This window comes from Siphateles boraxobius, unplaced genomic scaffold (genome assembly GCF_051911475.1).
Source record: "Siphateles boraxobius isolate OS27281-9 unplaced genomic scaffold, OSU_SipBor_1 61, whole genome shotgun sequence".
In the NCBI taxonomy this organism is placed as follows: domain Eukaryota; kingdom Metazoa; phylum Chordata; class Actinopteri; order Cypriniformes; family Leuciscidae; genus Siphateles; species Siphateles boraxobius.
This window is the reverse complement of record NW_027509188.1, coordinates 3,423,737-3,438,234: the sequence shown is the minus strand read 5'-3', so window position 1 is coordinate 3,438,234 and position 14,498 is coordinate 3,423,737. Positions and strand designations below refer to the sequence as shown.

At 41.7% G+C, this 14,498-nt stretch overlaps 1 long non-coding RNA gene across 1 annotated transcript; it reads right to left on the bottom strand.

The window, feature by feature from the left end:
* Nucleotides 1–9,899: 9,899 nt before the first annotated feature.
* On the bottom strand, nucleotides 9,900–13,681 carry LOC143718500 (uncharacterized). Its single transcript, XR_013196411.1, has 3 exons — nucleotides 13,556–13,681; nucleotides 12,952–13,053; nucleotides 9,900–10,743 (listed from the first exon to the last, which is right to left on the bottom strand). It is a non-coding gene; the product is annotated as an uncharacterized LOC143718500 (long non-coding RNA).
* Nucleotides 13,682–14,498: the final 817 nt, after the last annotated feature.

Here is a 14,498-nt window from a genome sequence, read left to right as displayed (position 1 = left end):
ACGGCACGTCCTGCACAGGAGGCGGACTGCTGCTGGTCCGTCCTCTGTGGCCGTAGAGCCTCCGGCTGCTCGTCGCCGAGGTTGCCCTCCTGCGGCCGCTCCTCCTTCAGGGCAGCAGTCCACCCCTGGAGGCCGGAGGTCTGGTCGTAAGAGGGCGGCCAAGCCCGCCCAGACGCCTCCCGCCCCTTCCCGTAAAAAGAAGGGCGGGAAGCGTCCCTGAGACGGGCGACCTGGTCGAGGTGCTGGATCCTGCTCTTTCGGAGGGTGCCCCTGCACGCCTCCTTCCCCCGGGGGAGGGCCGGGTGGAAAATCTTTCTTTCCCTTTTGTTTCTGTTCCGCCGCTGGCCACTCGGTCAGCGGTACCCACATTTTCAAAAAAAGAGCAGTTTCTTCTTCCTCCTCCAGGTCATCCACAGCTGAGACTGGTGGGCACACAGTCTCCCCCTTCCAAGAGGCCCAGAACGGCAGCGTGTGCCGCCCCCGAGCGCTTACACCCCCGTTCCCCTCTTCCCAGTTTACGGATAGCAGTGACGCAGCCCCAGCTGCGTCACTCCGGTCTGTGGCTGGGCCCCGAGGCGCAGAGACCAGTGCATGAGGAGGCAGGGCCTCGTTCCTCGTCTCTCCCCTCCCTTCGCCATCGGGCAGTCCGCAGCAGAAGGCCCACGAGCCTTCTCTGCCGCCTGCTCTTCGGTGGAAGCAGGTTGGTGTCAAGCACGCCCAGACCCCGCTCTTGGTGGCTACAATGCCACCAGACCCGGGTCCCTGTCTTCCACCTCGCTGCCCCTCCGCGGGTAAGCCCGTGGTCCGAGTGGGTTCATTGGGGCGGTACCTGGAGGCCTGGCTAGCGCTTCCAAGTCCGTCCCGGTGGCTCATCCGCACCATTCGGTTCGGCTATGCAATTCAGTTTGCACGCCGGCCCCCCAAGTTCAGGGGCATCCACTTTACCCGTGTGCGGTCGGTGGACGCCCCTGTCTTGCGGAAAGAGATCGATGTCCTGCTGGCGAAGGACGCGATCGAGCCGGTCCCTCCTGCCGAGATGAGGTCCGGGTTTTACAGCCCCTACTTCATTGTACCCAAGAAAGGCGGTGGGTTACGACCAATCCTGGAGCTGCGAGTCTTGAATCGGGCCCTGCACAAACTCCCGTTCAAGATGCTCACGCAGAAACGCATTTTCGAATGCATCCGTCCCCAGGATTGGCTTGCAGCGATCGACCTGAAGGACGCATACTTTCACGTCTCGATTCTTCCTCGACACAGACCGTTTCTTCGGTTTGCTTTCGAGGGTCGGGCGTATCAGTACAAAGTCCTACCCTTCGGGCTGGCCCTGTCACCCCGCGTCTTCACGAAAGTCGCGGAGGCGGCCATTGTTCCCATGAGAGAACAAGGCGTTCGCATCCTCAACTACCTCGACGACTGGCTCATTTTAGCTCACTCGCGAGATGTTTTGTGAGATCACAGGGACATGGTGCTTCGGCACCTCAGCCGGTTGGGGCTTCAGGTCAACCGGGACAAGAGCAAACTCTGCCCCGTGCAGAGGATCTCTTATCTCGGTATGGAGCTGGACTCGGTCGCCCGGACTGCGTGCCTCACAGAGGAACGCGTCCAGTCAGTGCTCACCTGCCTCAGGTCTTTTCGAGGCAGGACAGCGGTTCCACTGAAACAATTTCAGAGGCTCCTGGGGCATATGGCAGCCGCAGCCGCAGTAACGCCGCTCGGCCTGTTACATATGAGACCGCTTCAGCGCTGGCTTCACGATCGAGTCCCGAGGTGGGCGTGGCACAGCGGCACTTTCCGGGTCAAAGTGACCCCGCACTGCCGCCAAACCTTCTCCCCGTGGTCGGATCCTGTGTTTCTACGGGCCGGAGTGCCCTTAGTCCAGGTTTCCAGGCATGCTGTGGTTTTCACAGATGCCTCTACCACCGGGTGGGGGGCCACGTACAACGGGCATGCAGTTTCAGGTCTGTGGACGGGGCCTCAACTGCATTGGCATATCAACTGCCTAGAGTTGCAAGCAGTACGCTTAGCCTTGCGTCGCCTCAGAGGGGTTCTCAGACACAAGCACGTACTGGTCCGTACGGACAGCACTGCGACCGTTGCGTACATCAACCATCAAGGTGGTCTACGCTCCCGTCGTTTGACGCGACTCGCCTCCCACCTCCTCCTATGGAGTCAGAAGCATCTGAGGTCGCTTCGTGCCATTCACATTTCAGGGGAGCTCAACTGTGTGGCAGACGAGCTCTCACGGCTGCCTCCCCTGCCAGGAGAGTGGCGACTCCATCCCCAGTCGGTCCAGCTGATTTGGAGTGTCTTCGGAGTCGCACAGGTGGACCTGTTTGCCTCTCCGGACACGACCCATTGCCAGTGGTTTTACTCCCTGTCCGAGGGGACCCTCGGCACGGACGCCCTGGCTCACAGCTGGCCCCGGGACCTGCGCAAGTATGCGTTTCCCCCAGTGAGCCTTCTTGCACAGACTCTGTGCAAGGTCAGGGAGGACGAGGAGCAGGTCCTTCTTGTGGCGCCGTATTGGCCCACCGGGACTTGGTTCACCGAACTCTTGCTCCTCGCCGCAGCCCCTCCTTGGCCGATTCCTTTGAGGAAGGACCTTCTTTCTCAGAGACGGGGCACTCTTTGGCACCCGCGTCCAGACCTCTGGAAACTCCATGTCTGGTCCCTGGACGGGACGCGGAGGTTCTAGGTGGTCTACCACAGGCAGTGGTAGACACCATCACTTCCGCTAGAGCCCCCTCGACGAGGCGCCTCTATGCGTTGAAGTGGAACCTGTTCGTCGATTGGTGTTCCTCTCGTCAGGAGGACCCCCGGACTTGCCCGATCGGTGTCGTGCTTTCCTTCCTGCAGGATGGGTTGGAGCGGAGACTGTCCCCCGAGCTATCACCTGATCTCTCTTGAGGGAACGCTTTCCCAGTGTTATCCAATATCCACTGTGCGGGTCTCGCGGAACAGCAGTGTGTTTTCCCGTGCTAGCTCCCGCAACTTATTTCAAGAAACTGCTGCAGGGAAGCTTGCCGGGCGCTGGAAGGGGCCAGCACCATGGCGTTTTATTAGGGATCCCAATTCGTCAGGGAACTCCCCCGACGACACGTCGGAGTTCCCAGGACGAAAGGGAACGTCTCGGTTACGTATGTAACCCTCGTTCCCTGAGTACAGGGAACGGAGACGTGTCGTCCCTTCGCCATGTCGCTGTACCTTCGTGGAGGACTGGACACTGTTCGGCTCCTCAGCGAAAAGCATTGCGCAATGTTTACTTCCGCCTTTTATACCTGCGCTGGTGGGCGGGTCGCAGAATGCAAATCTTGCATGCCAATGTCCATTGGCTCGTTTTTAATTCTCTCGAAGACAGTTGGCTCCCTAGCGTAATCCCAATTCGTCAGGGAACTCCCCCGACGACACGTCTCCGTTCCCTGTACTCAGGGAACGAGGGTTACATACGTAACCGAGACGTTCCACTTCCAAAATTCGTTTTTATCAGTGCCATCGATGTTTTTACCGTTTTAGATGCAAATCAAAACAGTCCATAAACTTTAATTACACACGCAAACTCGCAAAAACTTCAGTTAGGGACTTTTCGTTTTTTATTTAAGGGGCTACCGGAGGAGTTTTGAGATCTATAGTCAAAATAGACTTGACCCTCCCTTCGCCAGCAATACATTTTTCTATGACCCTCCAAAATGATTGTGAAAAAAGGCATGACCCTCCCCGATAATTTATTGATTACTTCTGTACTGGTCTGCGCTTGGCAAAGATGTTCAGATATCTCTATGCCTAGACCAGGCACGGATTAACGCACGGGCCTACTGGGCACTTGTCCAGGGCACTGTGCCAGCAGGGGGCCCTGTAAAATTTACTGTCTATTCTTTTCAAATAATTATTTTAATTTTATTTTTATTTTCGGTGAAATTATGTTAAATATTGAGGAATAATGTGATTTTTTTTTTGCAGGTCCAAAGTATTAACTAGTAAATAAATCAAATAAATAATTTTAATGTATTGCTGCGCTGTTGAGAAGGACATCTAGAGGCGAGTGAAGCATTACGTTATATAAAAGTCACGCGTAGAAGACTGTTACTCAAAAAACAAAACAAATATTTGTTTAAAACCACAGCTTGTTTAATTTAACGTAAAGACCTGGATACTAGATTTACTAATTAAATAAATGTCAACTAGCCTAAATGCATTGGTTAGAATTGCCATTGACTAAAGATTTTTCTAGTCGACTAGAAGTCATTAATTTAAACAATTAGTCGACTAATCTCATGTTAATATTAATTTCTGCTTAAAGAAATCTGCTTAATTTCTGAGTGCATGGAGGCATAAAGCCTATTCTGCGCTCAAGCAAGCGCATGCATAAATATTGCCGCAAAGCACCGGCAAAAGCAGGCTAATGAAAATATATGTCTGGGGGAAAAAAAATAGGCATTTTTATTGTTTAATAATAAAAAAATATATATTCATCATGTCTGTGAGGCTATAATCTGTGTTTCAGTTCATTTTTGAGACGCGCTCCAGTTCACGCCACGGAGACCATGAAAGCATTATTTTATTTTACACAACGTTTTCTTGTTATTGTGAATTTACAAAAATAAAAGTAGCCAATTGCGACTGATGCATTATTCTTTTCTGTATAGGCCTATGACCAGAAAAGATTGAGTATTTCAAGTTGTTTCCACTGTTGATAGGAAAATGCAAGTGTTCGCGCCGACGCCTGCCTTGCAGTGCGCGCTGCACACTCCGCACAAACACTTTGGATATGCATTTATCTAGGTTAAAGTTAGAGCGAGCTGCCATGCCAGTTGGATAAGTCATTTTCATGTTTAACAAATCAAATCATGCATTAAGTATAAGTATATACTACTATTTTTAATGTTTTTAAAGAAGCCTTTTATGCTCACCAAGGCTGCATTTATTTTATCTAAAATACAGAAAAAAAAACAGTAATATTGTGAAATATGAAAACTAACATAATAAAGTATGATATTTGTTTTACTTTGAGCAATTCTGGAGCTATAATTGACTCTTCTTAGGAGCATATAAAACAAAACAGCTCCTTGGAAAAAATGAAATGTAATATTGTAGTAGTTATAAACAAACATATTTTAGTTCAGATTAGTTTGAGGGCAGCAATTGTATTCATAATGTCAAAATAAAACCGACGTAATGTTACTTGAAGGCATTATAGCCTACTATTCCTGCCTAACTTCCATGGTTGCAGTTAGTGTTACTACAGTAAATCCAGTTGAGATCCAGTTTGGTCGTTTTCTGTATAATGTTTCTGTTTTCTTTTGAATATATAAATATTTTTAGTTTTCACTTTAGAGCAATTTTGAATGAAAGTTTCAGATCAAATATTAATGGATTTTGGACATGGACACAGAGTACTAACTTCAGCACACGCTACAGGAGTCATGATCGTATAATTATTAAATGAGCACCATAATCTTCTCTTGTAATATATTCCAATTTTTTTTAACCACAATTTGTTGTTCACATTTATTATAAGTTGCATTATTTCATTAAAATAGACTTTCTGTTGCTCTTTTAGTTTGCAGAAATGGTCCTCCAGGGACAACAAGGGCACCTCCAATGCCTCCCCATTGCTCAAGAGCGGGAGAGACTGGGACTTTGTTGTTTAACTCCCTTGGTAAGTAGTAGACATTTGTACGGTATGGGTCCTCCTTATTGAGCTCTGCTGGCTACCTGTAGCTGCCTGCATTAAGTTTAACTTACGGATGATTTGGAGTGGTAGCTTCAACTTGTACATTCGGAGGATGTCATACTTTTGGAGTACATACTTTTGGAGTACATTGTTACTACATAATTTCAAGCATAAAATACGACATTAAGTTTATGTTCAAAATCAGATGCTATTTATTTACGATCTTTCTTAGAAGGATGAGGTGAATATACTGTCTTGGTTTTACGCACATTGAAATAAGTATGCTGAATGAATCATGATTATTATTTGTTTTTTGAAACATTATAATAACATTAAAATGACATTAAGAAACATCTTCATTTCTTTTAGATACGAAGACTCTAAGAAGAAAAAAGGCAAGGGTTAATGATCAAAATATACATACTGTTTCTCAACACATTGTATACTTAACTCAATGTTTTTTTCTCTTTTCTAGGGAAAAATCGCCAAGTCTAAAAATACAGGTAAGAACAGCCACAGACTGGGACTAATTTTAGGTGTATTGAGATTCGAGGCAAGTCTGTTTGGTAAGTAGGGCTGATGTATGTAGACAAGCTACAACCAAACCTAGTATAATAGTTTACATGCATACAGAGGGAGGAATGGAAGTAAATTTGTACCAATGTTGTTCCAAGATGGGTTCTGCTCTTGATTAGCTTAGACAGACACACACACACACACACACACACACACACACACACACACACACACACACACACACACACACACACACACACACACACACACACAGTAGATGGTGATCAGCATTCGAGTCACTCACTCACTCACAACATGCATACCGGGATCTTTTCAGTAAGCAATTTTGTCTTTGATGTATTAACTTTGCTGTTAGGAAAGTACAGAGATCTTTCTTTTGAAGCAGTTTGTTCCCTGAATGCTGTTCTCTGATTGGTCTTAAATATAGTAGATGGTGGCCTTGCACAGGAATCTGAGTCCACAGAGGTTGAACAAGGTAGGAAGATACTGTATTTATGGTCAGCATAGTTTTGGATGATTTTTTGCATGAAATGAGTTGACATTAAAATAAAAACAATATTTTTTCACTTCTACAGTATTATTCGAAGTGGAGAGTGTTCTCCGGTTACCTGACAGGACCAAGGCCGAAAGGTAACTTTGTATGTCATTACCATAAATATTTCATACATTTACATAATTCTTCCTAAGGAATTAATAGTTCCAAACAATAACTGTGCACAGGTCTGCACATTGCACGATTATATTGGACTGGGTATAACCCTCGGTCTTGCGCGCTATTATATTTCAATTTAAATTTGCTCTGCAGTTATGTCTGGCCCTGAGAAATTACCTTCTTGGGAGGTACCAACGAACATAGACAATCGAAAAATGTTTCTGTGTACAAGGGAGGAACGCGATTGGCTCGGTATGTTTTCAAAGTCCGGAACTGTGATTGCGCGGGGTCACACTCACTGTATGAAATGAAGTAGGTGGGGCTGGTAACTAGGCTATCAGAAGTACACGGAAGGAATTTTTAAGCAGAAATCTGTTTCTCTACAGACAATTACTGATTTCCCAAATTATGATTTAAGACATAAATTTCCCCCCTCGGACATAAATTTCCATAAATTTAGGTAAACTTTTGCTGTAAGGAAAGGTGCATATCATATTCCTAGGCCTTTACAAAAGCTCATAACAGCCTCTTACATGGCTCATCATGCTAACATGGCACAAAATTCCTACTTGCAGTACCTTTGCTGTGGAATAAATCTTTAAAAGTCCCCAGCTTCCACCTAGATATACTGGGCCAAAGTAAGTAATACTGAGTCATGTCTTAAGAAGCTGTTAGGAAGAAGTTATTTAAAACCCTTTTTAAGGTGTCATGTATGTGTTCTCCTGTACCTAAAGTGTTACCTACCAACATTTCTACAAGGTAGAAGATTGTTTTAACTCTATATGCCTGCTTAAAATCTCCACTGATATTGCAGATATAAAGTGACTAGGGAGGTGTGGGCCACCAGAGGGCTATTCGCCCAATGCTCTGGTGGCCTACTTAAGGAAAGGCAAGAGCCAAAAAGGGGCGCTCATGGCCAAGTTGCACGACTCACAGGTGGAGCCAGGACCACGAATCAGGCTGTCAACAAGTGTCAGCAAGTTGTGTGAAGGTAACTGAGGTCTAGAGGTTAAGAACATGATGTGCGAGAGTTGAAGGGCAGTGAACCAACCATCACTTCACACAGCTGATATAAGAATCTTTACTAAATAGTCTGGCTAGGCGGAAATCTTTGTTACCATTAAAATTTTGGTAATTTTGCACTATTTCGGCAGGATGTGAAGGCATTGAAATTGGTTCTCGTTACGCACAATACAAACACATTGCCAGAAATAACTATTCTGCATGACATTGGGCAGTGATTTTAATTATTTTTTTACCTCGAGTACCATCTCAGAAAATATTAGGCTTTTCCAATACCACCATCTTACACTTTACAGCAGTATGGCATGCAATCGCGGTGAAATTGCAACCTCACTGTGATGTCAAATCATAAGAATGAATAAGACAAATAGCAAAAATAATTTTTAATTTTCAAATCTTGTTTTACAAGTTTTATTATTTATTGTAATTATTGCATCATTGACCTATTCACTTTGAACACCAACACAGATGCACATAGATTATTAACTCTGATCTATATGTTTTTGGTTGCAGAAAACAGTGAGATAGGAGGTTGGGTAAACATCTTTTGTTTAAAGAAGCTATCTCGTTATCGTGTCTTATGTCTCTGTAAGATATTAGCCCACTTAAATGAAGATTCTGGGATGGGTAGGCTCAGGAAGAATCCACCTTGCCATTGTCTTACTGAGAGGTCTTGAATTAGCAGGACTCTTCTCTTCCCCAAGTAACATTAGGCTGTAATTATGAAATTTTCATAGATCTTATCAACTAGGCGGACTCATCAAATGGCATCATCAAGGCACATGTTGATCAGAACTTTATCTGTCCAAGGTGTTGTAATACAATACTGCATATGTGGATCTAAGCCTTTTTAATCTTGCATACTGGCATTGGTAACGAATGACAGTTGGTAAGGACAGTTGGTAAGGACAGAATGACAATTGGTAAGGAATGACAGAATCTCGTTTCTGTCCTTAACAGTCTATACTCCATTCTTAGTTTGACAAAAATATAATTATTTTGTATTCTCTTGGACTGTGTATTTGTAGAAGAATGTCTGGCCCTTGCAGAGGATGTAAATTACATGGGTTTTAAATACCTACCAATTCAAAAAATTGGCCAGGCTTGCCTGGAGGAGGACCAACATCTTGAGGCCATCGTCAAGGCCCAACACTGCAGGTTCATTGATCTGTTGTTACCAATGCCAGTATGCAAGATTAAAAAGGCTTAGATCCACATATGCAGTATTGTATTACAACACCTCTTCCACTTTTCTTTATGTCAATAACATCTGTTTTCAACACTTTTGCAGGCAGACACTAACAAGGATAAAGACAGCGATGGAGGCCAACTGGTCCTAAATAAAGCATGTCAATTTTAAAGTGGTATCAAAATTTATGGGTAGCCTTGACAAAGGAATAGTCTTAGATTGTTTACTGAATAAACCACTTTGCACAAAATAGATGTAATTTAACCCTTGTGTTGCCTTCGGGTGAAATTGACCCGTTTTCAATTTTTTTTTATATCAGAAAATATGGGATGTAGAAATAAGCGCTGAAAATGTGTAAAAGAAAAAATTAACAATTTAAAACGTTGGAAAAGGCAAAAACAAACTGTGAAAAAAATGGCATCAAACGTCAAAGAAAGTGTTTTTTTTTTTCAAGGTTGACGGAAAGACAACACAAGGGTGAAAACATAATTTGCCAAAGACATGTTAAGTTGAACCATAAGAATGTATGGAAAGCCTTGGTTTTGGACAGAATGTATCAAAGCATCAAAGTTATAAAGTGATTTTCTTTGTTTGTAATTGTGAGTACATACATTTTCCTTGGGAATCAATACTTTTACTGAATTACGTGACCTGTGTACTTACATTTATACACTGCTGGTATAATTTACATTTCATATTGGTAAAACACTACTTTGGCTTGTGCCATTAATGTAAGTAGTCTATTTATTTTCCAAAACTTCATAAAACTTTGATTTAATTATCAGTTAATTCATTATCAGTTAATCAGTTATTAATCATTTAACTACCAAGAAAATTCATCAACCAATCAAGACGGGCGCTTTCACATGCAAACAATGGCACTTCCAGAATAACAGAATTAAGTTCTTCTTGCTCTTCTTTTGTTTTTAACGTTCTCAACTTCTGCTCTCTGCAGTCTAGCTTTTTTTATTTTTTTTACGGTAACCATGTAAAGGGGTAATTTTCCTTTTTCTGGACACAGCAGTGAATTTTCCAAAAGCCAGCTTGTGTGCTCTTTGGATGGTATTGTACAGTTCAGGGGTATGTTCAAATGCTTCGGACTTGCTCCACTCTAGTAGGTCTAATAACATGGACTGTATGGGAAGATTCCCATGGGAGGCTTCAGACACTTGTGCATTTTCTTTGGGGTCTGTGAGAATGTCTTGAGGCTTGAGGACATGTGTGACATGTATGCAAACACATCTTTCTCCAAAACTATTAGCAATGCATGTGCACAATGTCGGAGTTTTCCTATTCACAATACTCATAGTCCCATCACTATTGAAGATGGTTATTTCATCTTCAGTCTGCTGATAGAGACGGAGGCTGATGATTTCTAGCGCTTTATTATTCCGCATTTTTTCAATGTCAATACCTCTCCTGCCTACCTCCATCTTCACCAAGAAAAGATGTTTGCATATGTTTCCCATCCGGAAATTGGTGCATTCACACGTGAAGTGTAACAAGTTAACTTTGTAGGCTGTGTTGGTTGACTGTGACGGCACAGAGCACTGCCCCGCTTTTATGTCCAAATCTTTGCCCACACCATTTTTAAATAGCAGCGCAGCAGCCTGGTGAGCAGCAGAGCTGAATAATGTCAGTCGTCCTGCTTCGCTGAGGCCATCCATGTAGCTGCAGTAATGAAAAACAGGACACAAATTTGCAGTGTTGGTAAGTAACGAAGTAAAAATACTTCGTTACTTTACTTAAGTATTTTTTTCGGGGATCTGTACTTTACTTGAGTATATTTTATTTGCATCTACTTTTACTCGTACTCCACTACAATATTAAAGACAAACTTTACTTTTTACTCCGTTACATTTCCCCATGCCCGCTCCAAGTATTTATTACACTGGCTTTCCAAACCAATGAAAAACTTGGTTTTATTTTGAAAAAAAGAACGCGCGAGCTCTTTGCAAGCATACACTCTCATAGCAGTCAGTTCGCCATTGTGGAAGATGACCGCAGAAACATGTGAAGGTGCAGCTCTGCCCAGCAATGATCCCGAGATTCCCGCTTACACTGTATCTTGCACATCTTCTGTTTGATACAGCTAATGTTATGGAACATGTTTGTTGCAGAGCTGCCAACTCTCACTCATTCAGTGTGAGACTCACGCAATTGACACTTTCCACACGCTCTCACGACACACATCCATTTTCTCACGCAGAGAAAAATCGCGAAGCAAAGAGGACATTGACACCGACAGACAAGACAGAGTAGATTACTTTTGATATGAAACAAATTCTCAGCTCTCAGATTCTGTCCATTTTATTACGTAATTCAAACAATAAATACCATTTTGGAGCTTTTAAATGTGACGTGACAGATAGTTAGTGCCTGCTATGCAGGGTGCCGTTAATCTCTTTATTACTAGTTAATTGTAAATACACACAAATGAACAATAATAGGTAGCCTATGTTGAAAGATACAGTACAACTTACCGAAATGTATATAGTACATTATAAATATATATATATATATATATATATATATATATATATATATATATATATATATATATATATATACACACATAATATCAATAAATCAGTGTTTTTCAACCGCGGAAAGAGGTCAATAAAACAGCTGGAGACTGGAGAACAATGTCACATAACGTTACATTTACCTCAGGGAAAAAAACAAAACATTTAATGACCATAGCACGTTAGTTGGCTAGAATTTTTTTTATTTTTTTATATATTTAATATTAGTATAAATTAGTATTTTGCTAAATATATGCACTATATATTTATTATATTTTTACTTATAAGCTATCATTAAAATATTATAAAGTTGTTATTATAATAAAAATCACATGTATTTTTAACATGTAATAATACCAGCTGACAGGGCTCTCTGTAGCCTATGTTTACAGAATTAGGTGAGATTTTCTTAATTAAAAATTAACATGCATCTACTGTACCAAATATTTATGAAAATGAATCTATATTGAATCAAGATCGGAATCAAACCACAATAATTGAATTGAAATTGTAAAATTTTTATCAAAGAATGGCCTACCAGTCATTGCACCATAATATGCTGTCACTAAACTTAATGAAATTGTTTAGAATTGATGCAAGGTGCTTCTTTGTCTCTCATGATTGCAAATCTAACAAATTCTTAATTGCAGTATCTAATAATTTGTTAAATTAAAACATTGCATATCACTCCCAAAACAAGTGATCTGTTTAATTATTGATATTTACAGTTTGAATATTTACTTTTTACTTTCGGTACTTAAGTACGTTTTAAATCGGATACTTTTGTACTTTTACTCAAGTGATGTTTGAATGGAGGACTTTCTACTTTTACTGGAGTCATTTTTTATTTAGGTATATATACTTTTACTCGAGTATAATTTTTGAATACTTTTACCACCCCTGCAAATTTGGAATTACAGTAAAATAGTAGCCTTTGCCTCAGATAGGACAGTGGGGAGTGACAGGACACCAGTGTGTGAGAGCGTGCCCTAGCTAGCTGCAACACAGTTAAGGGCACCATCATAAACTTTTTAATGGCACACATTTTGCATATTCTGATTGGATGGCCAATAACTTGTCATGCAACATGCAATACCATAGACTCATAACCATACTGTATATTGGGCCTTATTGTTAGATAGATTTTAGCTAAATGCAAGTTTCATTGTGTAGTCATTGCCATGTTGATTGTTTTTTTAATGCAACAGCTCCATAAATAATTAAATTCACTGTTAAGACTGTGTGAGAGTGGCAAGCTTTATGAAAGTAGCTGTGTCTCATTTTATTATATTCTATAACAGGCTGAAATAGCCATTTTGCTACATCCACATTCCCTGTTAGAGAGATTACTAACCTGTAATACTTTTCTACATCCCCACATAGCAAGAGCAGAAGTTGGTCGACTCTTCGGTTTGCCTGGCCTCGCAGAAACTGGTATTTCAACGTAAGGAAGAATCTTTAAGACAGAAAGGCATGAAAAACGTGAAAAGCTTGACAATTACAAATCTGACACCCACCATACCATCAGCTTCCTATTAAATTGGAAGAAAATAATTGAATAAAAATACAAAATAAGCTATCAGTGTAAAACACTGATTCCTACATGTTTTGTCTGACTTTAGTGAAACCTCGCTCATTCAACCTAAAGAGCTGCATTAACTGCTGATTTGGGGAATATGGGTTCTTAAGCTCGTGGTAAACTTTGCCTCCCAATAGTCAGGCCACGAGATGAGCCGACCTTGTGGTAAGACGTAACGTTCAGTGCATAGTAAGTGTTCAGTATGTGGTATTTAGTAGGCCCCTGCCATTTTGAGAACAGCTAGAGACTGGCACTGTATTTGCATGCATAATTTTAGGAACATGATGTAAGCAACACCTTGATGTTTTAAGCAAATCCTCTGACTCCCAATATGAAAATAAATTATTTGAAATATTATTGGCAAATGTAAGTAAAATACATTTCAGCCTTGTTGTTTGTCTCACTGCTACAGTGATAGAACGTTCTTCCAAAGTTTACCCACAGCTCCGCATAAGTAAACCAATTTGTCTTCAGATAAGTTGTTACATGGGGACTATCCAAAAAGGTGTCGATCTCACTGCATTTCTTGGCAGATACATTGAGAAACTCTTCCTCCTTAGGGGAAAACATATTTAATCTGAAATGCTTATATACAAACATTAAAAAGAAAAAGCATAAATAATTGTAAACTCACTATTATGTAGACTACAGAATGCATAATTTGGTCAGGACCACTTAGTTGCACTGGGGTTATGAATGTTAAAAAATATAAATATAGTACCGACAGGCATGCTATCATTGATGCCATGGCATGAATGACCACATTTCTTTGTTCAGGTGTCAGGTGACCTCCATCTGTCTTCACAAGCCACCGGTTAACAGCCTATAACAGCATAAATTGCTTAAGATGCACATTAGGGTATGTAATTTCACCCTGTTACGTGACAGTTAGTTTCCATTGCTTGACCAAAAGGGAGTTTATGTTATTGTACTGCAATGTAACTGTATATATCCAAAATTTTCACCAGAAAGCTCAGGGGCCTCATTTATAACCATTGCGTACGCACAAAACAGGCCCTGAAAGAGGCGTACGCCACTTCCGACGCACAAGTTGTGATTTATAAAAACAAACTTGGGAAAATTTGCAAAATTTTTTATATTCAATAAATATAAATATTAGTTGTGGATGCAATGCTTTTGAACACTTTTCCTCTGGCATGCTGTGTTTTAATGTTTTAACTACAGAGATAATTGCTTATCATGATAATAGCAGATTGTCTGAGAAAATGGTTTCATGCAAATAATGCACAACAAGGTCTATCTGTTTCCATTAAAAACATAAATCAATTAAAAATACTCTTTGGCCAGTGGAAAAGATTAAG